This window comes from Lichenostomus cassidix, chromosome 1 (assembly GCF_008360975.1).
Source record: "Lichenostomus cassidix isolate B80296 chromosome 1, HeHo_3.0, whole genome shotgun sequence".
Lineage (NCBI taxonomy): Eukaryota > Metazoa > Chordata > Aves > Passeriformes > Meliphagidae > Lichenostomus > Lichenostomus cassidix.
In genome coordinates this window covers 52,790,792-52,818,249 of record NC_139479.1, presented here as the reverse complement: position 1 = coordinate 52,818,249, position 27,458 = coordinate 52,790,792, and the positions used below count along the sequence as shown (strand labels likewise).

The following is a 27,458-nucleotide window of genomic DNA, read 5'->3' as shown; positions in this document are numbered from 1 at the left end:
CATTTCCCTTGTTTGAGTCTTCTACTTGGTGTTGTCTTCCATAAGTATGTTTCAGAGAGATGAGATTTTTTATTTATTTTAAATAAATAAGAAATAGCTACTTGGATGGAATCAATTAAATTTTATGCGTATTACTGAGAAGTAATTGGAATGGGGTTATCAACCACCTTCACAAGGGTACAGGCATATATTTAATTTCCTCAAAATCTGAGTTACCTTTCAGGTAAAATATGGGGAAAAGTATTTCTTCATTTCAATCACAATGTTACTCTTGATTTTAATTTGAACTTTTTTTAAGCTCCTAATTTCCAAACATGTCTCCCAGACATCTGCACCCAGGAATTTCATGCTTGCCCTTTCTGACGAAGTTATGAAGGTAAAAATTGAAATTTGCACTCATTAAAATCTCTTTCCGTCAATCCTTCAAACTTTGAGAACTTTGATTTCCATCTGACATTGATTTTTGGATTTCATCCCTACTAGGAAGAAGTCTTATCAGAGACACTCATACAGTGCACACTGAATGACTTGGTAAAACTGCTTCAGCTGAAGCATCAAACACACTGACAGGAACAGCTACTTGCATTGAAACACTGCCTAATCGGACTTCCAGTGGCATTTTAATTAATATCACAGCATTTGGGACAAGTATTTTACCCAATACTATTTTTCACACATTGAATTCAAAAGGTTTGTCTAAAAAGGACAGTATAAAATTATTCTGTGTTTTGTTTTCTATTTCAAAATAGTTATCACATAACATAATTTTAAAAGCTTTGTCGAAAACCTTATGATCAGTTATATACTCTGCTCAGTTGTTACTTCATGAAAGTACATCAGAAAACAAATGAAGTGCACGCATTTTACCTCCCAGATGAAAATTAACAATTCAGATCTACAGAAATAGCATAGAAACAACTACTACTGTACTTCAGCTGTCGGCTGAAATCAGTGAAACGTAAAGTAAGGTTTTACATGCACAGAAAATGTCTAAAAGCACAGAAAAAAACCCCAAAAGTCTTTTTCCATGTATAACTGCAGAATGGAAGTCCATCAAGACTTACACAATACAAAAATAAAATACAGCCCCTGATCCAGCAGTGACTTAGACCACAGATTTCAAGAGTGGAAAACAGAGAAACAGAAACAGACAGACACAAACAAAAACATGTGACACATACACAATATATTTGTCCTAACCTGTGATATAATAGGCTAAGAATCCTTGACCACAGTGTATTAGGTCCATTCTTCTATACGCTAATTGAATAATTTAAAGAGATGGATATTGAGATTAATTAAATTATTTTAATTAACTATTTAGTTAAAATAGTGAAATTATTAAATTTTCACTGACTCATTCATACCACCAGTGAAAAAAAAATGTTTTGATCGCAAGAAGTAAATAATTTACTCATTATATTTCTGGGGTTCTTCTCATAAATTCAGCAGAACGAGGCTGCAGGTGTGGAAGAGGCATCACAACGGTACATTTAAAATGTCTGAAAATACAGATATTGTTTTATCAAATGCCAGAAGACATAAGACGAACCAAGAGAGAATTACTGCAAAACCAAAAAATGCAATTGTTTTGACCAAAAAAAAAAAAAAATAGAAAAAAAGGAAAGAAAAAAAGAAATGAAGAGGAATAAATACATCCTCTGTGAACAAAACAGGGGAAGAAGTGGGAGCTTCAGAAACATCCATTAAAGAAAAAAGTAATCCTACTTGAAAGGTGTGAGTGAAATGGTATTTTTTTTCCTCCATTTTCCAGCCAGTTCTACTCTGCATTCAAATTCCAGTTGCTCCCAGACATAAAGTGAACTCCATTAATTTTCCATCTGCTTTCACACACAATTAAGCCTTCTGAAAATAAGCATTATTCTATAAATCTGCAAGGATGTCTATTTTTGAATACTTGTGATTCACCCACTTACTACAGTGATGTGACCCCTAATTAAAAGTGGATTCTTGGATAAAGAGCAGACCTCCTGACATTAAAAGAAGATTTAAAAAACTTCTGGAGCTCACAGAATGAATCTGAACCCGTTTAATTTTAGCATTTTAATTTTATGAACTCCACACTGACTCACCCAACTACGCCCCTTCATAACAAACATTTATTTAAGTGCATAACCTTATATAGAGTTCCCTCTCTGTTTATAATGGTCTGGTTTCAGTTCCTCTGAATTGTGTCTCCTATTTCTTTCAACCGTTAGACTTGATTTAGCCCACTTGAACCACAGAAGAAATCCTTGCTCATACAAAGATTAATTTTCTGTGTTGACACTGAGTAAAATTTGTGCTGGTCTCATGGAAAACCACATGTGCAGCTACAGGGGTTCCATCCTTTGAGAGAAATGAGATATGGCAAAATGTTCACCCCAAGCTGGAAGTATTCCACATATATCAATTTAGACAGTCATTTACTTCACTGTCAATCCTTCTAGGGTAATTTTTTTTTCCAGAGAAAATCTCTAAGTCATGTTTCCGAACAGCAATTCAAGGAGATGGAATTCAAAATGAATTCTTAGTTCAAACTACTAAGAATTAATAATGATAATCTTGTTTATCTGCTTGAGATAAAGGTGTTGTTTTTTTTTTTTAATTTTTAACATTTATTCTGTTAAAAGTTTTTTTCAAACCAGAAGATCAATTCAATGCTTTCTTTACAAATGAAGAAAAAAAACTTCATGGAAGTAATTATTTTAAAAGAAAATAACAGTAAAAACTGTTCACACTTTATTTGGAGGCATGGTGTTTAATGATACATACTCAACTGCTAAGTAATGAGAAACTCAGTATTAAAAAAAAGGTTAAATGATTAATCTGTAATTATTATTGCCTAGATGCCACACCAGCAAAAGGCAAGTATCTTGTAACAGTTTTATTTCTCAAGAAAAGATCAAAAAGTTAATTAAACAGAAGATCTGTATAACTTTGAGCTGGAAGGAAAATGAGAAAGAAAATATGTATTTTTACTGGTTCTTGATACAAAACTTGCATTCTACCACAGGTAGGACAAATCCCTTTAGAAATAATTTTTTATCCTTTATTCACTGTACAAACAAGTATGTAAGAGAAGCAAACATTGCCATCTATTAAAATAGGATCTCCAAGTATACTTCCATCAATGGTAAGGCAGCAAACTCAGTTTGAAAGTTCCTAATTCACACATCAAGATATTACACTTTATTTGTATGCTGTTCCATACTGGTTTTTATTTGAGCATGCAGTAAAAGCCGTTGCCAAACAGGGTTTGCCAAGAATAACATTTATTGATGCAATAAAAGAAAGGGATAAAAGAATTGCACTAATGTCTTGATGTATAAAGGTGAAAAAATGCAAGAAAAGACTAACTTCTGAAGGACAGAGAAATCTTCCCAGAATTTGCAGGGAAAGTGAGTGCATGGGCATGGGTGCCTTATAAGCTATATTTCATAGGATGCACTTCATGTTTGGGAGTACACAGAAACAGAAATTTAAATTTTTCTTGAAGTTGCAAACCACTGAGCATCAAACACAGTCACACTACTCAGACAGAAAACACACACCAAAAGAAATCTTTATTCGCTTCTGATCAATTACTGATATTTAAAGTTTCTCCCTTTCTGTCTTAGACAAATGTACCTTCAGATACACAAAGGGGTCTGAAGGGAAGAAATACAGATCATATTCTTACAAACATAACTGGACAAGTCAAAGACACATTCAACTACATACTTCTTGCTTTGTTTGTTCTGGAGGGAAAGAAAATAAGCAACAACCCTCCCTCCAAAAGGGAGGGCTGGGGATGGGAAAGAACCACATGAACCAAACCCAGCACTCAAAGAGAAATCTATACTTTATCTATATTTACAATTTATATTCACACTGTTCTGCCTACACTGCAGTCCCAGGTGCTTCTGCAGTCAGACCCCAAGTAAGACCTTGGGCAATGATGGTAGTGGAACAAGAATGCCAAAGAAAGGTAATCACAGTATTTTATGAGATGACTGAGTTGGATACTATTGGCAAATCTGTTAATGGTGGTAGGTCTTATGAAAGACCTATGTTGCACTTGTCAATAAACTGCATACTCTAAACATTTCAAATTACTGTGTAAGTGAAGAATATCCCATCCTGCCAGTGACATTTACATTGACCTCAGCTTGCTTGTGACACACTGTTGATGATGTAACGTGGATCTGACCTGGACATGCTCAGTGATTTCAGAGCATTCCGAAAAACAGATTACTAAGCTAAATCAAAAATACAAAACCCAAAAATGTAATAAAATCGAAAAGCACTAAGAAGACTCGAAGAAATTTCCAACACCAGAATCTAAAAATATTTGCCAAGTTTAAGCCGTTCTTTGAACTGCTTGACTGAAAAGCAGTATTTCTGCAGCATTGTTTCAGGACCATTTTACTTCATGGCATTAAGGTAAGAGTTTTTTCCTTGTCTAATTTTATATAACTAATATTAATAAATTAATGCCTAGAGAAGGCACAGTAAAATAACACACACACACAGAAAAAAGGGGTTGAAAAACAGGTTGAAAATGGCAACAAAATTAATGAGGAAACAGCAACATAAAAGAGAACCCTTGAAGTGATCAAGGAGAAAGTCAGTGACACAAACATGAAGACTCCCTAGAAACATACCTCATAATGTCTTTTTCCAGTCTTCTGCAAATGAGAAATTATCACATAGGGATTTCATGCTCAGTTGTGAGAAGAATACTGTCAACTTTGCTAGGCTGATTTGCACCGAATTTGACTGCCAAATGATTGTGAAAGACTAGTCAGCTACTCACAGCTCAAGGTGATTACCCATAACGAGCTTCACTGCAAAAAAAAAATAACATAAAGTGCTCCAGACAGAGCAAGTCACGGAAATCACTGAAAATATCTCTAAGTCTGAAAGTCCGATAATTTTACATGGGTAAGCTGAATGGTTCATAAATACTCAGCTCCAGACTATGGATCTCTGTTAGAGGTTTGCCTAGTCCTAATTACTATACACTGAGCATATACAAAGTCTTCACTGCGAGCTGTCTATTGTGTGCCTTTCGAACAGTCCAACTAGATCACTGTTGTTTACCATATACACTACTAGATGTTACAATTCTTAAGCTAATACAAAATGTGACTGCCCAAGAGAATAAGTGAATATATAAACACAAGTATCTTGCATATTCTGTTCCTTCCTACTCCTATATTGATGGAAAGACAAGGCTTTGTTCCCAAGTCTTTGCTAAGACTATCGATATATCACAACCTATTTACATCAGTTACTCACTCCTATTCAGATGGCAGCTGTCTCAAATCCCACAAATAAAACAAATCATAAAAAGAGATAGTACATATTTGGGTCATGGACTGCCACAACAAGGTCACAAGCAGGACACAAGGCCAAGATGGGAGTTGCAGTTTTGACCTTAGAGTGGTCCGAATTATTGACAGAGCAGAACTGAGTATGCTTTAACAGAAGTGTGACTCAGCATTGCAGAGAACACAGTTAGGACATAGATCCTCCCCACATTTTATAAACATTTCCTCTTCTCAGCTATCAACTGCAACAGGGAGTCTGGAGACTAAAAGAAAGGACATCATAAAAATCCTTGTTAATTCAGAACGAATGAATGAGTTCTTGCCAGACTAATGCAAACTTGTCCCAAAATGGTATCTTGAACTCCAGTCTACCTACTTATTAAAAGTCTTTATGGGTTTTCAGCATTTTTTCTTATGGTAGGGAGTATTCAATGATAGATACATAAGGCAAGAAAATTCCATAATGACAAATATGCTAAAAAATTATTTACCAACTTCAATCAGTATTACTTCGCATCAAAGATCACTGAATAGGACCCCTAGGTTCTGTTTTCTTGACAGCAAGTAAGATAGCAAGTGCAATTTTGCAGCAGTATTTTAAAAATCTAAATGTTTTCTTTTGAAATACTGCTGCTTTTCTATCCTGTGAAAGAGACACAGAATGAATTCAGAGGTCTCAATTGTACAAGCAAGCATGCTTGCCTCCTATAGCTACTCATTTTTCTGAAGAGCATGTAAATTCTTTGAAAGATCGGCTAAATTGTAACAAACACTATTTATGAAAAGTAACAATAAAACACAAGATTTTAAAATGCCATTAGATAGTACAGGGAACTTGTCAGATCCCACACAATTCATTCCCCCATCCAATGACACATTATATTTGGTACATAGTGTACTTATGCTTTTTGTTTGTAAAAGGAAGACAATTTTTCCTCCCGTGTTTCTGACCTTTATTCTTATTATCAAATACTCTTTCCAATTGCACTGAATTATGCAAAACTATCCCTTGTGAGTAACATCAGAAAGATTTTGTCTGTCTCCTGGACTGAGATATTTGACACAGTTTATACAGGCAGCTTGTGTTTCCAAACTGTACTTAAATAAGAAAATATTAGATTAAATAAACAGCTTAAGAACAGGAAAGAAAAATTAGAGTTCTATATTCTGTACCTCAGGATTAGCTATTATATCTAATCAGTAACTGAATACAGCTTAACACAAAAACCAGATTCTCTAGACAAGTTCAGAGATTTCCTTCTCAGTACTGGAACTCAGCACTTGTGGGCAAAAAGGGTGTTGATAAGTGACTGAAAAAAGGCAGGATAGCTTGAACTTAATTGTACTTTATGATCCTTGCTACCACTTTTCTGCAAGGTTTATCCAGCTTGAAATATCATTGTTATTTTAAGATCACTAATTGGTTTCCTTATTAAAAAGTCACTCAATCCAGGAAGGCATTTCTTTCATTTTAATTACATAATGACTATTTTCAGTGATTGGCGAAAGTTCTTCCAAACACTATATTCAATCTGTATTCCATCAGGGACAATCTGTACTGCCTACACTGCATTACCTCATCTCACTAGCTTTTACAGCAGCTACACACTATCTACTGAGATTTTGGGATGTAATTTCCTATGAATGACAGACGCTGATAATAATCCCAGTCATGAAATTGAGAACGATATTAACTTGCTTTTTAGAATATTGAAAATATATGCTACATAAATTACACATATCATTGAGTATTTTTAAGAAGCACTCAGTGCCAGTACCCTGCTGGAAAGCAATAGCAGTGCACATTGTTATTTAGTTGCTCCATCTACCCTTCCTACAAGATCAACACTGTTCACAAAAGATCAATAGAACCATTATAAAATGTGTTTGCTATAATTAAGGAGGCAGGAGTCTTGTATTTATGCTGTAGGACACATTAAAATACCAACACACATCAGGACTGACTCAGCTACACCAGTTATTCCTCACTAAACCGTGTTTTATTTATTTATTTGCTTCAATTTCTACTCCCTCATTAAGAACCCCATGTTCTAAATTTAAAAGCCCTGCAGGAAACAGATTCTTTCATATCCTTTAGTGAGGAAAGAGAGTTTAAGGAACATGGAGTGGAAGGAATAGGTAAGGATTATACTCCGAGTCCCTTAGAAAACTAAGTGGTAAATTTCTTCAAAACTAGAGATCAAAATGGGGGGAGGAGGGGTGGGGGAGGAGGAAGGTAATCAAATAACCATTTGTTTATGTTTAGATACAAATGTATATACACGAATCCCATACACATATATTTATATAGCTTTACACCTGAAAAATACCTTACTACCATCAGTAGCCACTTTATTCCTGCAAAGCACTTACCTGACTATTACATTTTTGTAGGGTTGAAACCTTAAGATGGAAAACTGTGATTTCCATCTTGCTTATTCAACAACTTGGGTCAATTCTTACAATATTCTCAAAAAATGTGTTTATCGGGAAAAGGATGTTGATTCTTATCCACTCTGCCTGATGCACACTCAGTCAGTCTTGGTACATGTTAAATACTACTGAAATACCTCCCAACCAATTTGAATAAACACTTAATTACCCATAAAAAGACTGAAGTATACCACGAAAGACTGTTGGACCAAAACAGCAAATAAATAAACACATGTAAATATGCACTGACTTGTATTGTTGCACACATCCCAGGATAATAATACACCAAGAAGCAGAATATTTACAAAGCTGTAATTTCTCTTTATATCATATAGTATAATATCATAGTAGTGAAGTATCTCAGAATCATAGAATGGCTTGAGTTGGAAGGGACCCTAAAGTTTATCTAGTTCCAACCGTGGGCAGGGACACCTGCCACTTGACCAAATTGCTCCTCAAGAGCTGCTTCTAATGTGGCCTTAAACATCTCCAGGGATGGGCATCCACAGTGTCTTGGCGCAACCAGTTCCAATGCTTCACTACCCTCACAGTAACGAGTTTCTTCCTGATATCTAACCTAAACCTATTATTTTTGAGTTTAAAGCTATTGCTCCCTGTCCTGTCACTACACACTCTTGTAAAAAGTCCCTCTCCATCTTTCTTGTAGGCTCCTTTCAGGTACTGGAAGGCTGCCATTAGGTAACCTCAAACCCTTCTCTTCTCCAGGCTGAATAACCCCAACTCTCTCAGCCTTTCCTCAGAGGAGAGGCACTCCATCCTTCTAACCTTCTGGGTGGCCCTCCTCTGGACTCACTCGAACCGGCTGATGTCCTTCCTGTGCTGGGAACCCCAGAAGAGGGGCAGAATCACCTCCCTCGCCCTGCTGGCCACACAACTACATAGAGTTGTGTGATAGTGTATTGTTCCAATGCAAAAAAAGGCATTTTACAAGAGATGAAAGCAGAACAAGTTACAAAAGGAGCAATTTAAAAGCACTTCTAGGGCACAGAGGGCTGATGTTAGGACAGCAAAAACCCACCTAAAACTGACACTTGAAATACATATAAGAATAACAAGAATTTCTAGCATGATGCAGTTAGTGAAAGGGTGAACAACAAAAACATTGTACCATTACTGAATAGTGCAGGTATCTTAAGTGACAGCAGGCACAAGCAAGGCTGAGGTACTGAACGCTTTCTTTGCCTGAGTCTTCACTGACAAGGGTTTCCAGGTCTGTGTGAAGAGGGATGGTGCTCACAGTGGAAATCAACAACCAACAGCGGATAAGGAGTGAATCAGGGATATATGTAATATTAATAATAACTCTCCTCCTTTAACTCTGAAACTGTGATACTAATACTAAATTGAGATGTAAAGATATCATAGAATGATAACATTTTTTTCCACTGCATGTTTTATTTCAATTAGAGTGCATTTAGAACACTTAGCTCCATGGCATATGTTCATAATTAAACACACCTAAAAATATCAGGGAAAATTAATTTAAACCAGATCCATTTTTAACTGTCCTGTTTAAAAGTGAATAATGAAAGAGGAAAAATAAACTAGTATTCCTTGACAATACTCAAATTAGAACTGAAGTTTAACAGTGTATTTGTTATACATGTAACAGCCAACATAGTGCAGAAACATAAACCACTATTTCATTTACCCCCTGAAAATAAGGGTTTGCCAAGAATACATTAAATGTACAATTACAATGGAATTGTTGGTGATTTATTTAAGAACTGAAAAATGGCATCCTTTTTGAAAGTAACCCAGAAGGTGTCTAGTAAATGATCTGCAATATGCAAACCAGACTAGTTGAGCTAAAATCCAACAATGTGTTAAGTGTGCCAAGGGAAAAAAATGAAGAAAAAAACAACCAATTGGAGAATGGTAAGCAAAACCTCACATTTAGGAAAGTCAATCTTGTGTTTCAAAGCCCAACTGCAGTGATTCACAATCAAGTACTGTCCATCTTTACATCTTACAATATCCAAACCAGATGCAATTTTAAGTCACTATTCACAAAGCAGAAGGAATGCAGAAACATTTTGGTATGGATCACATTTTTCAGATGTTCTGTGCCTATTTCTCAGGTTTCAATGGTTCATAGGCATTGTATTTGAATTTTATACCCCGGTTCTGGCCAAATTGCCATGGGTATGCATTTAAAAAAAATCTTTTTAAAGCATACTTTAAACAGTAATGGGATCTGCCTTGCTGCTTCCTCACCTACAGTCATTGCCTTGTCAAAAATTTATTTCATAGGAGGAAAATGCAACAAAATGTTTCAAATGGCAATAGGATAACAGCTCTACACATCTGCATTACAGATCACTGTGATTTTCTCGAGATCATGTTTAAAATAAATTAAAGTAAGAAATGTAGGCATTTGTAACTTTTCAATCAGATCAATATAAATGCCATTTTGGTCCAAATAATGCGTTAGCAATACATCAGCTATTTTCATTGGTAGCTAAAGGATTTCCACTTGCTGCTAAGTAGACTAACTCTACTAAAGAACTGAAGCGTTTTAAGTGTAGTGAACATACTATTTGTATCATACAATTTTATAATCTTAGATTTACACCACAGAATTACCTCCTTTCACATTTTTAATATGAAATATGACCTTACCACAGTGCTAAAAAAATCCCCAACCTCCTGCGCAGCATATTCCCACAGAAATTTATTTCTGAAACAGGTGAAGTACGACACTGTAATACTGAGATCTGATTAAAATAAGTGATTGCCTGTCTAAATATGGAAACTAGCTGTATTTTAGCTCAGAGTTCAAATTTACCTCTTGCTATATAAAACTGTAATACCTTTCCAAGCACCTCACACAATTCACAAGCAGATACATTTCAACAGCTGTTATAGATGTGATTGGACATGTAAGCAAATAGTTCAATTCTTTTCTTTGCATATGTTTAGAAATTTATAGAAAAAGAAAGCCAACAGAAATATGATTTATTTTTGTAGATTTTAATAATACATTAGGGTCTTAACATTAGGGATATTCTCAGCACACATACACCAAAAAAACCCTGTTCATAATCTACACAAGTACATGTGCACGCCCACAAAAGTGATCATTTTAGACACAGAACGTACTTTATTTGGACCTTGGGACAGTGAATGTGACCAGAACAAAGGTGACATTTTGAAGTAAGTTGATTCACAAACATGCACTATGTAAGATAAGAATATAATGAACATTAAAATCATCTTTCTATACTATCGTAAGCTTTTTTTCCTGCCAACTTTGCAGCCCAAACAACTGCAAGCTTCAAGGGGGGAAAAGATGCTGAAGATAAAGACAGGAATACCTTGAGTATGACTGAAAAGCTTGGGGTTTTTTTACTAAGATCAGTGTTCTCTCCCTTATTTTAAATCAACAAAAATCTAACCTGTTTCGAAATTTTGTAATCTGTGAAGCTCAAAGGGGTACCAAAGCCAAGGTCTATTCCTTCAAGAACAAATAAAACCCACCTATAAGATGGAGGGGGAAATTCTACAGTAACCTACAACTGACATTCACTCTGCATCTGTTCAGAGCACAGTTTTACTCTTCTGATTCTGCTGATGGAAAAAATCAAATCCATCAAGTCATTGATAGTCTTAGAGATTTCACTTCAGTACCATTAATGATCTGGTAACCATCAAGAGAAAAACATAATTAGTGTCAAGATTCAAAATCAAAAGTATTATATGAAAATATTAGTTATTCCATGGACAGAGATCAATTGCCTTTGACTTTCCCCAAGTGTGAGGCACCTAATCTTTCAAAATCAAAGTACCAGAACACATCTCGAGGAACCAGATTCTTTTTTCCAAAAGGAATTCAAATCTGTTTACTGAATTTTTCTCTTTAGTTTTGCTTTGTTTGATTCAGAAGAAATTAGTAAATTGCACAATGGATTTTTCTTTCCCCCTGAACCAAAATCAAGAACTGAAACAGTGTTGCATAACACAGAACTCCCGCTTATCCTCCCACGGAGCATGAGGGGGAGTTTTGGGTGAGGAATGAATTCAGAATTATGTCCTCAGGCTTTACTCACCTCTTATTTGGAGCTACAGTGTAATTGTAACTGACTTTAAAAAGGCCAAAAACCTTCTCCTGCAGCAGTTCTTTGACTATAGAGCTTCTTATTCATGCTCTTCAAAATCATATTAATGCCAGTATATTTTCAAAGGGAGATTGAAATCTTCCTTCAATTCCACCATTCATAGGGTCCTCTCACATGACCCTGCTCAGTTCTCTCTCAAAAAGAGCAGTAATGGCTGGACTATGGCTTTGATCCTGTCACCATTTTTTTATATTCTAGCAGTTTAGAATTGATATAGTTTCAGGGGCTGCTTTGAGAGTCTTTTTGTAGTTGTGAGCTCAATAATTCCTGCATTTAGGCTGCAGGAGGATCAAACCACAGCAATCTTTCAGGCAAGATCCTTATCGTGATACAGGTACAGTCTAATTCCAGCCATGAACTCATGATAAACTCCAATACTTTGTCTTTCATCTAATTCACCTATAAAAGCTTCACACCTCTTAAAGAGCATATCCTAAATATATGTGAGCCACATTCCTTTTCACATTTACTGAAAATTGATCTCACAAGCTTAGCACAAGGGAATTTCTGAATAAGAGATATATTGTATGAGGAAGAATCTATAAATTCAACCACAGAGGAGAAAAAATTCTCTTTGAAATCCTTCCTTTGTTTTAGGCACAAAACCTGTACAACCTCTGCACAGCAATTTTAGAGTTTATTCTTTAAATCCAAGGTCATGTAGCCATAGCAGCTAGTTCATGCTCAGAGGGGAGGTAATCATCCTCTGTTCTTCTCAGCAAGTGCTCTTTGCTGAGGTCAAAGAAATGGGGCAATGTAACACTGGAATCCATTACAAATTAGCATAATGTCACCACCTCTCTCTGTGACATTTAAAATGAGCTCAGATGAAGGACAGAGTGGAAAACAATGCAATTATAAGTATCTGGATCCAACAGTAGTTCCGGAAAAGAGCAAGGAACTGAAATTGCCTGTAATGAATCCTGTAACAAATTCTAGCATTCCTTGTGCTGCCTTCTTTCTCTGACATATCATTAAACAAATAAACAAATTTTAAAAACCAAAACCAAAAAAAAAGCAACCAACCACACAAATAAGAAAACACCAAAGCCCAGAAATTCCAGTCAGACACTCACTTCTGAAGACAGGAAATCTGAATGAAACACCACAAGTTTTCATCATGTTCAAATACAAAAAGGGAAAATAGACATAAAGGTGAGAAGAACACCATCTCAGTGCCACAATGCAACACCACTGTGAGGCAATCTGTGAAGATAAGACCTTTCTCTGCCTTTCACTGACATCTAATCAGATTTTAACACTTCTGAAAATCTGAAAAAGAGGGCACGAGATATAAGGAAAAGGGAAAAGGGAAAAATACAAACCCCAGAAACAAAATGTGTTGCCTTCTCTTACACAGTCCAGTAGTAATCGCACAGGATTTTTCAATCAGCTACGCTCAAAATTATGGGGAAGGAACAGAAGTACAGGACAGCGTGAGAAACAACTCAGCTCCCTTTCAGTAAAAATTAGCAACCTCCATTTCATCCTACATGTTCTAAGCTTTCTAGGAAAAAAAAAAAGTGGAGGTATCTAAAACTTGTGTCTTAACACATTCTGAAAACATTTTTAATTTTATGTCTTTTCTGAAACATGATAGCTAATTAGTTATTTGATTATCATAATCAGAAACACTAATCATTGCAGTCTTGATGAAAATTCAGTGATTATCCCAAGAGGGTTACGGTCCAGTAAATGTGTTGACAGGCTATTTGCTATTGTAATGGCAATGAATCATGATAAGATATAGCAGAAAACAAAAGACAAATACAGATTAATACTATCCATAATACTTCAACACAAGAGAAAATGTAATGTGACCTTCAGGTCAAATTATGTGCTTCCTCATCAAGCAAAATTTCTTGTAATATCAGCTTTGCATTCAGAAGACTATAGTCTCTGAGTGAATGAATATACAAATCCCACTAAAATGGCTCGCAACCAGTGCCAAGGCTCATCAAGATGTCTCCTTAAAATCCCCTCACAGTTCATTGAAAATTAATCTCTTTTATTGTTTAGAAGGGCAATCTAGACATTTCAAGCAAAAATAAAATGCATGAAACCACATCTCTTCCCTTTGTAGTTTTCCCTCTAAATCCTTCAAACACCTAAAGAACTATTTATTCTATACAATCACTATTATATATCTTTACCTCTGTATTAAAGTAACCTCCCTTTTGAGAAACACTTAGCAGTATCAGACCTTTTCTTGTGAAAATAACAACAGAAAACTGACATTTGCTAAACCACTTTTTCCCAAGAAGTTTCAGTTTGCTGGCCCACTTGAGGATTTATTTTTAACCCCATTCCGTCAGCCTATAATTTCTTATTTCAACTTTCAATTTAAAAAGCTACAAGTGGAACTGTTCAGAGATGAAATAGTCATTGAGTTGCTTTAAAATACTAAATTACTATTATCTGCTCCACGAGTTGGAACCCTTTTCTCTCCTTCACATTTGTGCCTTTTTATTTTTATTATTTTTCAGCAGGTAATATTAAATGTCATCCAAGCTCTACAAAAATACCAATGCCATTACTTTTTTTCTTTTTTTTTTGTCTCTTTCCCCTTCAAGACTAACAGCTGCCAGAATTGTGGCTGTCAAAACTGGCAGCCAGGAACTTTTCTCACACTTGCCAAAGAGTTGATTTGAGATATGCAAATAACACTTCTCCAAAAATTGTCCAAGGGGTCCCAAGAGGCACAACTAAGGTTAGATACTTCCTTTACAACTCTATGAAGCCACTGTATCTTCCGATCTCCCAGAAATAGAAAACAAGAATTCAAGACAAAGAAATGTCACTTTCACAATGCCTTCACATAGAGTAGCTGTCTGTCACTCTACTGTGTAAACGTATATGGCTTCCATTGTCACAGGACCCAAGCTATCTAAATATTTCATGTACATATATTCTCACCACGACTACCAAACGTAGAAAAAGTACCGTTGTATTCCAAGCATAAGGAACCGAGGCACAAAAATGCTAAATAAACCTGGCACAATAAAAATAAATGTTATGGATTCATATTAATGAATGGGAAATGAGATCTTGCAGAACATCTACTTCAGCTACATAAAATGAAGAAAAGCAATTATACTTGACTCATTTGTCAGACATTTGGCAAATTTGAGAAAAACCTCCAGAAAATAAAATACATGTGGGTGGTTTATTCCAGAGATTTACTGCCTGATAAGCTTTTATGTTTGTTACCCTAAACTTAATCTGTAGATTAACCCCATTTATTCTTCTCTCATTAAGTGTCCAAGAAAAGCAGTGTCATTGTCCTGTTTGCAACAAGTTTGTGCATAACAGAGACATCGTATTTTCTGTGAGCCTTTCTGTAGATTAAATAAATTCTATCACCATCTTCCACAGGTCATTTAAAAAAAATCTTCAAAAGCCTTCAAAATCCCACATCATTCTTACTCTTCTCTCTTGGACTTTATCTAGCTTGCTCAACTCTTCTTTAAATTGTGATCTGATGACCCAAACTACAAAACATATTAGATACGGCCTCAGAAGCACTGACTTTAATCATTATTTTTCACATCTTGCACACAGTAAACCTGTTCATATATTTCACAGGATCACATTGGAAACTCATGTTTCATTTCTGATTGACTGCAACCTGATTAGCCAGATATTTTCATCTTGGGGCATTTAATTTCTCCTTTCTGAATGTAACATTTTCCACAAATCATGAATGAATATCTAGTCCCTTTAAAGATGTTTTCCAACATTTTGATTGCCAATCCCCAACAAGTCCCATACACATTAATAAACCTTGATTTTATCTGCGCCTTTTACAAGGATACATTAGTCTATCATGAACATCATCAATAAAAACACTGAAAGTAATACTCTGCCCCAGACAGACAAATGCAGGACTTTGTTGACATTTTTTTCACCATCTGAAGGGACACCAACAGTAACTGAATTATTCTCACACATCACAGGGTAACGATGAAACAGAATCCAAGTTTGCCTACAGGAATGTCATCTGGGACAGGATGAAAGGGTGTACTAAATTCAACATGTGTTACATCTACAGATTTCTATGGATCTATTACCGTGTCAGGAGTATTCTAGAAGAAAATTCTCTTCTTGTACCTATTAAATGCTTGTTCTAGACTATTTCCAAGGATTCAGCTCAGACTGGTAGTGACAGCATGGTTCCCTTTTTCTTATTTTGAAGCCCAGAAATACATTTTCATCCTAGAACCTTGTAGTTCTAGGTCAAGTTCTCAAAATGTAGAAGATTCAGAGAAAGCTCTCAGTCAATAATTTTTAGTTATATTCATTCATTTTATTTTTAAGTTCCTTCTTTTAGGAAAGCATACTTCAGCATGCACCTCATCATAAGTCCTATGTCCTCAAGTTTCCCATGTACCCTCTGTACCCATTAAAACACTGCCATTGGGTGTTGTCAAATTATTTTGTATGATGGTACATGAAGACTGAAGCAAAGAACAGCACTGAATTCTTCAGCTTTCTCCACATTATCCTGTATTTTGTCTCTTCTTTGTATTTAAGGCCTTGAGCAACCTGGTCTAGTGGGAGGGCCCCCTGCCCAGAAAAGGGCAGGCTGGGACTAGATGATCTTTGAGGTCCCTTCCAACTTCTTAACAGTCAATGATTCTACAATGGAAAGACAGTATTCTCTAAATATTATATGTATATGAGATTGACTTAACCTTTCATGGGTTTTTTTTTTTCTTATCAATTTCTAATTAACATGCAGTTTCCATTTTGTACTACTTTATGTTATGTTTACTTGCAGATTATTTTCTTTATGTTTATGCCTAATTATGTATACCTTTCTTCTGTTTCTTGGGGGCTTTTCTGGTTTGTTTGTTTGTTTGTTTTATGATTTCTTTCTGGTTCAGATTATCAAAGAGCTTCTGATGCAGCCATAATGGTATTTTACAGATTTGCCTGTTCCCTCTGCACCACCACTCCAAAGGTTTGCATACATCTACCGGAGTCTGTGTCTCCAGTTCTCAATATGCTTCAGAAGATCTTCCTTCAGGAACCAACTTAACTGTTCCATAAATTTGTCAAAGTCCATTATCCTCATTCTACTGTTAGGCATTTTTCTCTCTGGGAGAAAGAAGACTGAAATGTAGTTTCCAAATATTTATTCAAACCTGTTGTTCAAAAATGTTCATAATTTGGAACTTATACAGTTGAATGGGGTCACAAACAAATGTCATGCTCAGGATAATAAACTCAGATCTTCAAAATGTCAAAATGATACCTCACACTCTATCCCACGAATCTTTTTTACTTGCAAAAAATCTTGTACATTTTTAGGAAGTCCCATGTGCCTCAGAATTCTTTTCCCCTTTAAGTACTAATGTCTGACAATTCAAAACCTTCGCTATTATGAATACTGACACTGATATTACCTAGAGGGAACAATACTGGATAAATAGAAACAATTAGCATTCTGTTCTGTGAAGACCATTTTGAAGAAGCTTGACTTGCAATTTGAATTCAGGAGTCCTGGGAAGCATACTTTTTAATACTCACTAGCAATTAGGAAAAAATCAAATTGTTTTTCTTAAAACTATAAAGGATAGACAGAACTGGATAAATACTAATGTAATGGGACTCCAGAAGACTGACTTGGGAGCTAGACAAACTGAAATGTTTTGAAATGCAACCACAACATGAAAAGCAAACTTGCTTAAAGGAAACAACAAGAAGGCGTAAGTATAATAGAAATCTTGCATTATTAGAAGGCATATAACTTGTCTGATAATTTGCAATTTCACTTGCCAAAATTTACATCATTAGCTACTTCTCAACGACTTGCATGCCTAGTCTTACTGCCTTGCTAACAGGAGGAGGGTAAACGCATTCTGTGAGATCACAGCACACTCAACCAACCACGTGTCAACAAACTGTACCTCACATGTGGCAACCTAAACCTTGGATCATGTCAGAGAAACTGCTTGTTCACCATCAAACACCATCAAAACCATTTATCATTAGTCTCCAGCAGTCCTGCTGCGATGGCCTGAAAATATTTCGGGTAAAGCATTAATTCCCTTGAATTTTTAATGCTTACAGCGTATTTTGTACATGACCAAACAAGACTGGAGTGATGAATTTTGCTGTCTAACAGAGGTGGTTTACCTCAGCAAATAATTTCTCACATTAATAACCTTTCTTACAGGAGTTGAGTGACCTTGTATAAACATATTTGCTCCTTCTATCAAAAATTAAAACATGTAGCATGATTTGACAATCCATCATTTTCCTTCCTAGAAAATAATAGAAGGTGCAAATCCTGAAAGTTTTACATAAATTATGCATGTTGCCTGTCTATACACTACAGAATTCTGAATACATGCATTTCTGTAGCTTCTAATTGGTCTTTTTAAAGATAAGATGTTTCCCACTGGGAAGCAGTTAAAAATAAGACAGACAGTTGTCCTCACACCAACATGACCCCAACCCACCAAGAAATCCAAAATAAATTCAAAAAGATGGCATCACTTTATGAAACAGAAGAGCTTTTTTAAACTTTTCCTTGCAACTACAGGAATTGGGTCACGTTGCATTTAGTAAAGACGAACCTCAAGGGCCTACAACTGTAGTAAAGTTACTGTTATAATACAAACTCTTATGATAAGGCTGACATTCAGGATGAATTAACAAGAAATTGGATGGTTTTGAGGGTTTGATATGTTCAAGAGTTTGAACATAATCTCAAATATGAATTGGCAATGCATACACTTCAATAAGAGAGCAAGAACAAAGTATCAAATGAATTTCTACAATCTAAAGCCTACTTAACAATATGTCAGAACTGCTTTGTGAAAGCCCTGTTCATGTCTGCTAAGAACATTAAACCAAACCAAATATTTAAAGCTATTGAACAGAAAATTTGGTTTCTAAGACCAATTCCAGTATTTAAAATAAAGGACCACACACATCTTAAAGCAGGATAGGTTGTACTAATTTTGGTCAATAGGAGCAGGATCATGTAGTACGAGTGAAAAAAAAAAAAAAAGACATCATTTCTTTTTTATGAGCACAGCTAAAAAGAAAACCACTGAAAAACCATTCCAAAAGATGATTTAAGTTGAATAATGTATTGAAAAGAAGAAAAAAAACCCCACAAATCTGTGATTTGAACAGTTTTCTATGTTACTCAGATCAAATCACTACTCTTCGTCTTTACTAATGTTCCTTTCACAAGCTTGCTTCTGTATGTATGAAAACACAATTGTAGTAACTCTCAATTTCAAGTAATCAAAACTGTAATTTAAAAATCTAGTATTTTATTTGTGATGGCCACTGAAATACATTTGTAAACAATTAAGTCCTTCTGACTTAACTCATTCTCAGATTATCACCTAGAGAGTTACTAACCCAGACCTCTTCCTTTGGAAAAAAGCACACAACAGAACTCAGTACACAAAATGTGTGAAAGCGAACACAAAATAATAACCTGGGTCAATAAGGCTTATTTATGGCTACTTGATAATCCATGTCCAAAAAATTTCAGAACAAGTATACAGAAAAGCTTTCTTTGTCATGCCCCAGCTGTCAAAAAGCTTTAGAAGCAAGCAAGCCAACCAAACACCACAGTTCCTTAATATGATACGGATATGGAACATAATCCTCTACAAAACTACTTACATACTAAATTTAGTATCCACTAACTCAATAGTGGATGCAAGAGTGTTTCACAAAAAGCTAAAAGAGGCAAAGGAGATGGATAAATAAAGATATGGTTTACAGCCAGATTTGTATGAAGACTTCAGTAAAACTGAAAATCTTTGAAAATATGCTAAACTTCGGCTAACCACAGAAAGAGGCTTTAGCCCAAACTCAATGAAATTTCTAACCAAACGCAAATAACTGTCCCAAATGCATAATCATCTTCTATTTTGTAGCTGGAATTTCATAATGTGGCAATCAGCCAAAGAATGAATGAGATTCAGTCTCCTCAGAAAGATAGCTAATGCCCCAGAGACTCCCTCCTATGACAGGTTATGACCCATAGGGTAGACAGAGCAGAGGTCAACTGCACAGTTCAAGAAAAGCAACATAACCAGTGTGTCTGAATTCCACACCAAATATCCCCATTTTTATTTCTTACTTCCCTGATACAAACATTAGCTAAGAGACTTTTTAATTGCTTCCAGAAATGCAAAATTGCACATACACTTTTGATTTCACCATTATGCACAAGTCTTTCTCTTCTTTCTCTTTCTGTTCAGCTAATTTAATAGCGCTTTAAAATTATGTCAGTGTAACAATGTTGCTCATGTTCATTTTGATCTTAGACTTAATAGGTTCATCCTACCTATTGTCAGGCAACTATGATATCTACATTAAATCTGTTTTTGTTCTAGATTCTTGTCATGATTATTCCACCTAATATCTGAACCACTTTCTGTGATTACTTCTATTTTCCTTTTAATTATCTAAAAAGTGCCAAATTTAGCACTTCAGATGGCTACTTAATTTTAGGGGGACACAGAGATCAGCTCCCACGTGAGTGGCAAAACTCAGCAGATATGTAACATGTTAGGCTCTTCATCCTCATGCTCTTCTTATATCAGATAAACAGAGGATTGGGTGGCTAAAGACAAAAACTACTTGGTGGTTTAGGACTGAAACTTAGAATGGATTGCAAGCACATCCCTATGCAGTATATCTGGAGTCAACTGACTGGAATGGGGTGGAAACAGTGGCAGCCAGAGCACAAAGGAGACCTCTTCAGGAGGTAGACCTTAGGCCTGAGGCCTCTTATTTCTTACTAAAAATTTTTTTTGTTCTGCAAAAGAGCAGCTCAGTTCTCAACCTTGACTCTCTACACAATTTAATATTACAGCAATTCATTGCCATATTGCAATAGTTTTCTCAAGTCATACCAAAAATATGAAGAGACCTGGTGCAAGAGAACCTCTGGAGACTACCCAGTTTCGATTACAAAAAAATAAATTTAGGACCTTCTCCCTAAAATCCAACAGTCTCTCTTACTCAATACAGGCATGTGGATATAAGATCAATACTAACCCTGCATTATGGTCTGTTACTGCTTCAGGGCTTTCTATGTGTATCAAAAAAGTGGATGGACCATCATATGGAACACTCTCCCTGTCTTTTGCACTACAGCAAAATCACAGACCCTCCTCTTAGGACCAAAAGTTCTTGCTCTTGCTCTGTGCTTTCCCTGGTGCCCATGGGAGCAGCCAGAAAGTACACTTATTGTAACTTGCAGTAGAGAAAAAATTGCATTTAATTCTGAGGGCTCAGTCCAATTCTGAAAGTTCATAAAATAAAATGACTAGTAGAATATTGTCTAGACTTCTCTCTCAATTTATATCAATTTTTATACAATCTATTTGATTAACACTTATTTATTTAATTAAATATCTGTTACGTGAGGGACTGATTTCCTAAAATGCAAGGTTACTTACTTTGAATAATTTAGAGAAAGCTCTTTGTTCCTGACGACAAACTAAAAATGCACTTCAAATTAAAAGCAAGAAAACAAACAAAAGAACAAGGAAAGGGGGAAATTGCTGGGAACTCAGAAGGGAGCTAGAAATATTGTGAAAGCAGAAGTGGTAATGAAGCAGAGAAGACTGGAGAGAAGTTGACATTACTGGAGGGCTCTCCCAGACAACAATCAAATGTGCATTTACTGCAGTGGAAGAAGAAAGACAGATTAGGTTTAAACATGGAATTTTGCAACAAACCAGGCTTCACACTTTCTAATCTTCCATGGAATATATTTTTTGATAAAATTCTCTCTTTTTAATGCAAACCCTTCAGACCCCCAAAAAATTCTCCTCATGCACCCACACTGTGTTTTCTGGCTTGAATAAGTTTGTTAGTAGATAAACACTGCCGCTGCCTCATGCTTGAAAAGTTTTGAATGTAATTGACTGTCAATGATATGATGATTTATAATGCAATCTGCTGCTACTTCTGCTGCTGCAGATAACTCTAATTTGCCTCTATTGTATTAGATATGATGAACTTGACAATCATTTTCAATTTTCCTATTTGGCTTTCATTCAGGTTGATGTGGCCAGTAACAGTGAATTTTCATTGTTCTCCCCCTAAAGCAATAAAGGAACAGGAGCTTGTTTTATTTGAAGCAGTTGGCTCTTTCCAAAAGACTCATTCATTGTGCAATGAAGCTTCTGCCAAGCAAAACATTTACTAAAAGTGGGGACTGAAACTTCTGGTTTAAATATTTGTGCTTTACTGAATCATATACTGGCCAAGTTCACTACATGAAAAAGACAGGTGACAGGGAAAAAAGAGCCTACAGACATGATGGACATTGTACCAGCTGATTGAGATTAACCAGTTCCTTAATTCTGATCACACTCAGACCTGAAGGCTTTGGCTTCTCTTTGGAAGACAGGTGAAAGAGATTGAGATGCTCACAGTTTCTGTTTTTGAGGAAAACTATTAAGGCATGAAAAGGAAAAGCAATAGGAAATACCTTAGTGCATATAAAAATAAGTTTAAAGAAATGCTTGCCAGATGAGCAAGTATCATTTGATAACTCTTCAATTTACAGCCCCACTATCTTGTAAGGCTACTACTCAGGAAGGTAAAATGTTTGTTTATTACTAGCCATAGAGATAAGTAAATCAGTTTTAAAGTGATACACATTAGACTATGAAAAACAGCTTTTGTGGCTTCGAATAATGCAGTGTCCAAAGTCTCAGCTACATTTTCTCTCCATATAAAGGAAAGATAGTTACACCTGCATTTGTTCTAGCTGGATCTGGTGTGCACAGACAAAATGTAAAATGTAAAAATTACGTATTCCCAGTCCACAGAACAGTTTCTGTTTACAGAGTTACATCTGTTTCCTCATCTAGCAATGTTTTCATAATAGTTGCAGTGGAGTCGTAATGTCACTCCAGCTGCCACATGGAAGAAAGAGATGAGTCCTATTCTGCCTCATCCATCACCAAAAAAGGACTGGCATCTAAGTTTCAGTAAGTAAACTCTATTCTGTGGGTAAGTTATGTGAAAAAGATTTAAGATCTCAAGTTCAGTTTGAACAGCTGGCAGTTAGAAAAATGAGTTTTAGACTTGCAAGCTAAACACATTTAATATGGAAATCATTGAGAAAGAAGAAATAGGAGCTCCATACTGTCACTTTCACAAAGTTACCTTTTTGACTACAACTGCATTTCAAGAATTACATGATTTACAGTGTCATGCTTTCTGTGTATTAGAATTAATCCCAATATCATTCATCCACAAAAAATTATACTACTGTAGAGGTTAATTTTGCTTCAATTAATATGAAGAAGCTTTTTATAAATAAACTTTGCAGAAGCTTAGGCCAAGTTTGGAGGAGAATTGACTGATTTTCCCTCTTTCTTACAGTGTAAAATATCACCATGAACAACATAAAGAATGATGATGTGGACTACACAAATACAAAGGTTGAGAGGAACGGCTATTGCTTGCTGGGCACCTGTTACAGTAATTCAAGACAGGAAAGCATTAAGTGATTGCCTTTCCTTTGCAAAAATATTGTAAGATTGTATACCTAGACCTTAGGCATACACTTTAAACATTTTACTTCTTTGGAAACAGGAAGCATTTTTAATAGTCCAGTGGCCTGAAATTGTTTTCTGAAGGCTTAAGAATTTTTCTTTGTACAATTTTTTCATAAAGCTTATAGAAGAAACGTAAGATTTACTCACTTGAACAATTTAGAGGGAAAAATCAAGCAATCCTATAAGATGTCTACAACAGAGTGAATTTGTATTGTATAATTAATATGTAATCACCTATCAAGGAAACAAGCTGCATCATTTCGCCTTTAATAGCTGGAGTTACTGAAAAGACGATTTTGGTTGGAGACAAATGTGAAACTGATTACAGATTCTAACAGGGAATCAGCTACAACAGTGAAGGTATTATGATGTGGAAAAATGCCTGCAGTTACACACAGATAGGGCATGAGGCAACAATTTAACAAGATAAAATCTTTTGAATGTGCCCTACCTTTCAGATAGAATTTTACTTTTTCTGTCCAAGTAGAATTTCAAAGACGCTCTGCTTCTTCTGCTTTATTCACACAGAGAAACATTTATGGACAGAAACTCAGCAGTAATCTGTGGCTGCACACCATGAGACAGTGGATGTATCCCATTTCTCTACACCACATTAAGTGTGGGCTCTAAGAATCTATGCACAACATTTTCTCTGCCTTGGAACTCAAAGATCAGCTTAAACACAAAACTATCAATTTACTTCAACAGCCCTCAGAGACTAAAGAGCAAAAATTGCAACTACATGTAGAGAACCACAGCTTATGTGTGCAGGCATAAGCTTTACTCTTTTTTTCCCAATGAAACAAAAAGAACAGATCTTTCATTCAGTGCAAAAGCAAGCTAAATTTGCTGTTTAGCAAGAATCTTTTTTAGTATAACTGGTTTGTGTCAGTAGACACTGCTGCAAAATTCAAATGCCTTTCAGTCCCTGAAAAGATAAGCAAAACAAAAGACAACATTAGACTGAGAACAGAAATGTAAAATTATAACGTAGCAACAGTGCAGCAACATAGCAAAAACTACACATTCCTACAAGCATGACGTCATATATGTATTTGCTATCATCTTTGGAAGTTTTGAGATGATACCTTACTCATATGTTATTAAAGTTGGAGTAAAACCTCCTGAAATACTGGATTGGTTATGGTTGACATACTAAATTGCAATTCATCCCCTTCTGTCCACTGTGTCATTTGTAGAGCGAGGAAGGAAAAATAAAGACAAGCATTTTTTGGTGGCTTGTTTAATCTGCTAAAACCTATTTGAGGTAATCCCTGCCCCACAGTGGCTCCCAGTGGGAGATGTAAGCTGGCAGCAATACAAGTATTCCCCAAAAACGCTGCAACTGAGACATCTCTTTCAAAAGATACTCTAAGACCAGGGAGCTAAGCTTTTTTATTTAAGAAAAAAAATATATAAAAAGTATTTTTCTACAAGCAGTTGCCACTGTGATACCTCAGATTAACAACAGAAGATGAGAAATCTCCTGTGCCTTTATGTGATAACATTTAAATGGCAAGCTGTTGAAAAAAAAGTTGAAAAATGAACCTCACATACATGAGCTGACAACATGGTGCATCTCTGGCCTCTGGGGTTTCAATCTTGTAACAATCTTAGCTATATAAGATTTCTTCTTTCTCTACTCTAAACAACAGATTAAGTTTTTAAGAGGTCTGCATATCTTCATCAGGACAGTTACATACTCTGTGTTTTATTTTCCCAATGAGACCATGACAAGATTTATGAATATAAATTTTCAGGCAGAAAGAGGTATTCACTGTTTAAACCACAAATCCTTTAAAATCTGGTGTCTCTACTCACTGCTCTATCAAACAAATAAAACAAAAACCACACACAAAACAGTGTCAGAACATGCCACAGTGTATACAGCTGCTCTGAACGGCAGTAAGCACTACCTGACTTTTTCAATGTGTATGGACTTCAAGAAATGAAGTCATTATTAAAGCTTTTATGAACGCATAAAAGCAATCCAGTGACGAAGAACTTCCTAGCATTTTACTGTGCAGCTTTACTACTGAAGCAGCACCATGTAGTTAAAGAATTCAGTTTTTCTATGGAGATGCTTTCATATGCACACTTTGATGACAACATCATAAATGTATTGTGATAAAAAAGAAAAGAAACTTAAAAAAAAGTCCTCACTTTTTTCCCTTGGTTGTTATTCTTTCCCTCTTCCCTTCATTGCTACAGAACACAAAGACCAACATTTCCAGACCTGACACTTAACGGCTCAGCTCCTGAATCCACGTGTGGTATATCTAACTGCAATTTTTATTCAATTCACTGTGGGTGCAGACACTTAGCTTTACACACCAGATCTGAAAGCACTGGTTCTAGTTCAGACAAAACTGTATCACTGGGTGGGAAAGCATAATATCAGAACTCATGAAAGACTGTGTTCTTTTTAGATTGCACTACATAGCAGAAATAGAAGAAATATTCAAAAGGCATTGAAAGAGAGGTGGTATGGCATGTTTTTTTTGAGAAAGAGAACTGTAAGATTAAGAGAGAAAAAAGGAATTTTGCTGTCATGCAAAGAGCTGGACTCCCTGCGTTAAAGACAGTTTTCATTTATAGAAAGAACTGCAAGCAGCAGAGAACACTAGCATGCTTATTGTCAGTGAATATCACAATTTACCTTATGAAGTACCCCTGAAAATGAAAAGAAAGCTAATACAGCTGAACTAATAACTGAACTAATTTTTCCAATCTCCACTCAAGTGAGAGAGAAAAATAATGTATAGCGAGTTCCAAACCTAAATCTTCAGTCTCAGACATTGTGGAGGTTTCTAATCTAATTGAAATATTTGCAGTCATTTTGTTGTTGAACATTTTATTAAAAATAAACAGCAATAAATATATTTCTTGATTTATACCTTTGAAGGGTATTTTTAGTGTTTCAGTTCGCAGACAATAAATACTTTCTAAAACAGAAGTGGCAGTGGCCTTTGACAAAGCACCTATTTTACCAAAATGTCATTTAACCAAAAGCAAGTTTCTCCTGTTTCTAAGCCTTGTGTTCTACTGAACTTCAGATCCATATTGGCAACCCTGTCATGGAAACCACCTGGAGCCAGGGGATCACCTGGCCTCTGGTTTTCTTGATACAGACACAAAAGTCTTGATGGTGATGGAAATTGTGTGTCTGCACGCATTTAATCGTTCCTTAGGGGCCTGATTTACCAAATTATCATACAGATTAGGATGCAACCAGGGTGTACATCCACATTTTTTTTCTCTAGGAAGACAGAGGTTAGAAACAGGGAAAGCCTGAAATATGAAGGTCTGGTATTAGCTGGAGCATCAGAATAAGAGCAGGTAATATGTGCATCCAGCCTGCAGCTTTGTGTAGCTAAAGCCTCAGGCTCCTTTCCGGGACCTGATCTTGATTGTCTGAGCCCCGTTTTCTCATACAGTGCAAGAATGTCAATTTAAAACAAACAAAAATTAAGCCAAAACATTTTCTTAAATTTCCAGTATAAAGAGCTATTTTCAGAATTGTTTGCTGTTGTTTCATTTTTCCATCCATGCAGAATACTCTTCTGCTTTTCTTGTTTAGCAACTTGAATTTCAAAATAGTAACCTAAAAGAAAATGCTCCGGATCAAAACATTCAAACTTTTTAATGGCTCTGAACTTCATAAATTAGATTAGAAAGAAAAAAAAAAATCTCTATTGCAATCACATGCTTTAGGGTTGAATGCTGTTCTGGTAAACAGAATGTGCAGGTGGGATAATATTTTTTAATACCAGTAAACACAGTAGTGGTTAAACAGAGATAACAAAGCAGCAGTGTCAAAAAGAATCTCAGAAGTCAATGCATGATAGCAATGGGCTTGTAGTGTTATGCAGGGAACAACAGCAAAGTAAACAGAGGGAATGGTTCGGGTGCCTATCCACGAGGGTGGGTCGAACCTGGACAGGGAAGGACTGCACAGGTGCAGTTTTCACCCTCCACCCAACTGCTGCCTGCCACTGAAAAAGCTAATT

The 27,458-nt window shown here is 35.8% G+C and overlaps 1 protein-coding gene and 1 long non-coding RNA gene across 9 annotated transcripts in view; one reads left to right on the top strand and one right to left on the bottom strand.

The window, feature by feature from the left end:
• PCDH9 (protocadherin 9) overlaps window positions 1-27,458 on the bottom strand; it is a 674,926-nt gene that overhangs the window by 410,894 nt on the left and 236,574 nt on the right. The gene's annotated exons all lie outside the window — the stretch shown is intronic.
• Window positions 17,791-23,495, top strand: LOC146444659 (uncharacterized). The gene is made up of 3 exons (XR_014851712.1): window positions 17,791-17,924; window positions 22,756-22,875; window positions 23,273-23,495. It is a non-coding gene; the product is annotated as an uncharacterized LOC146444659 (long non-coding RNA).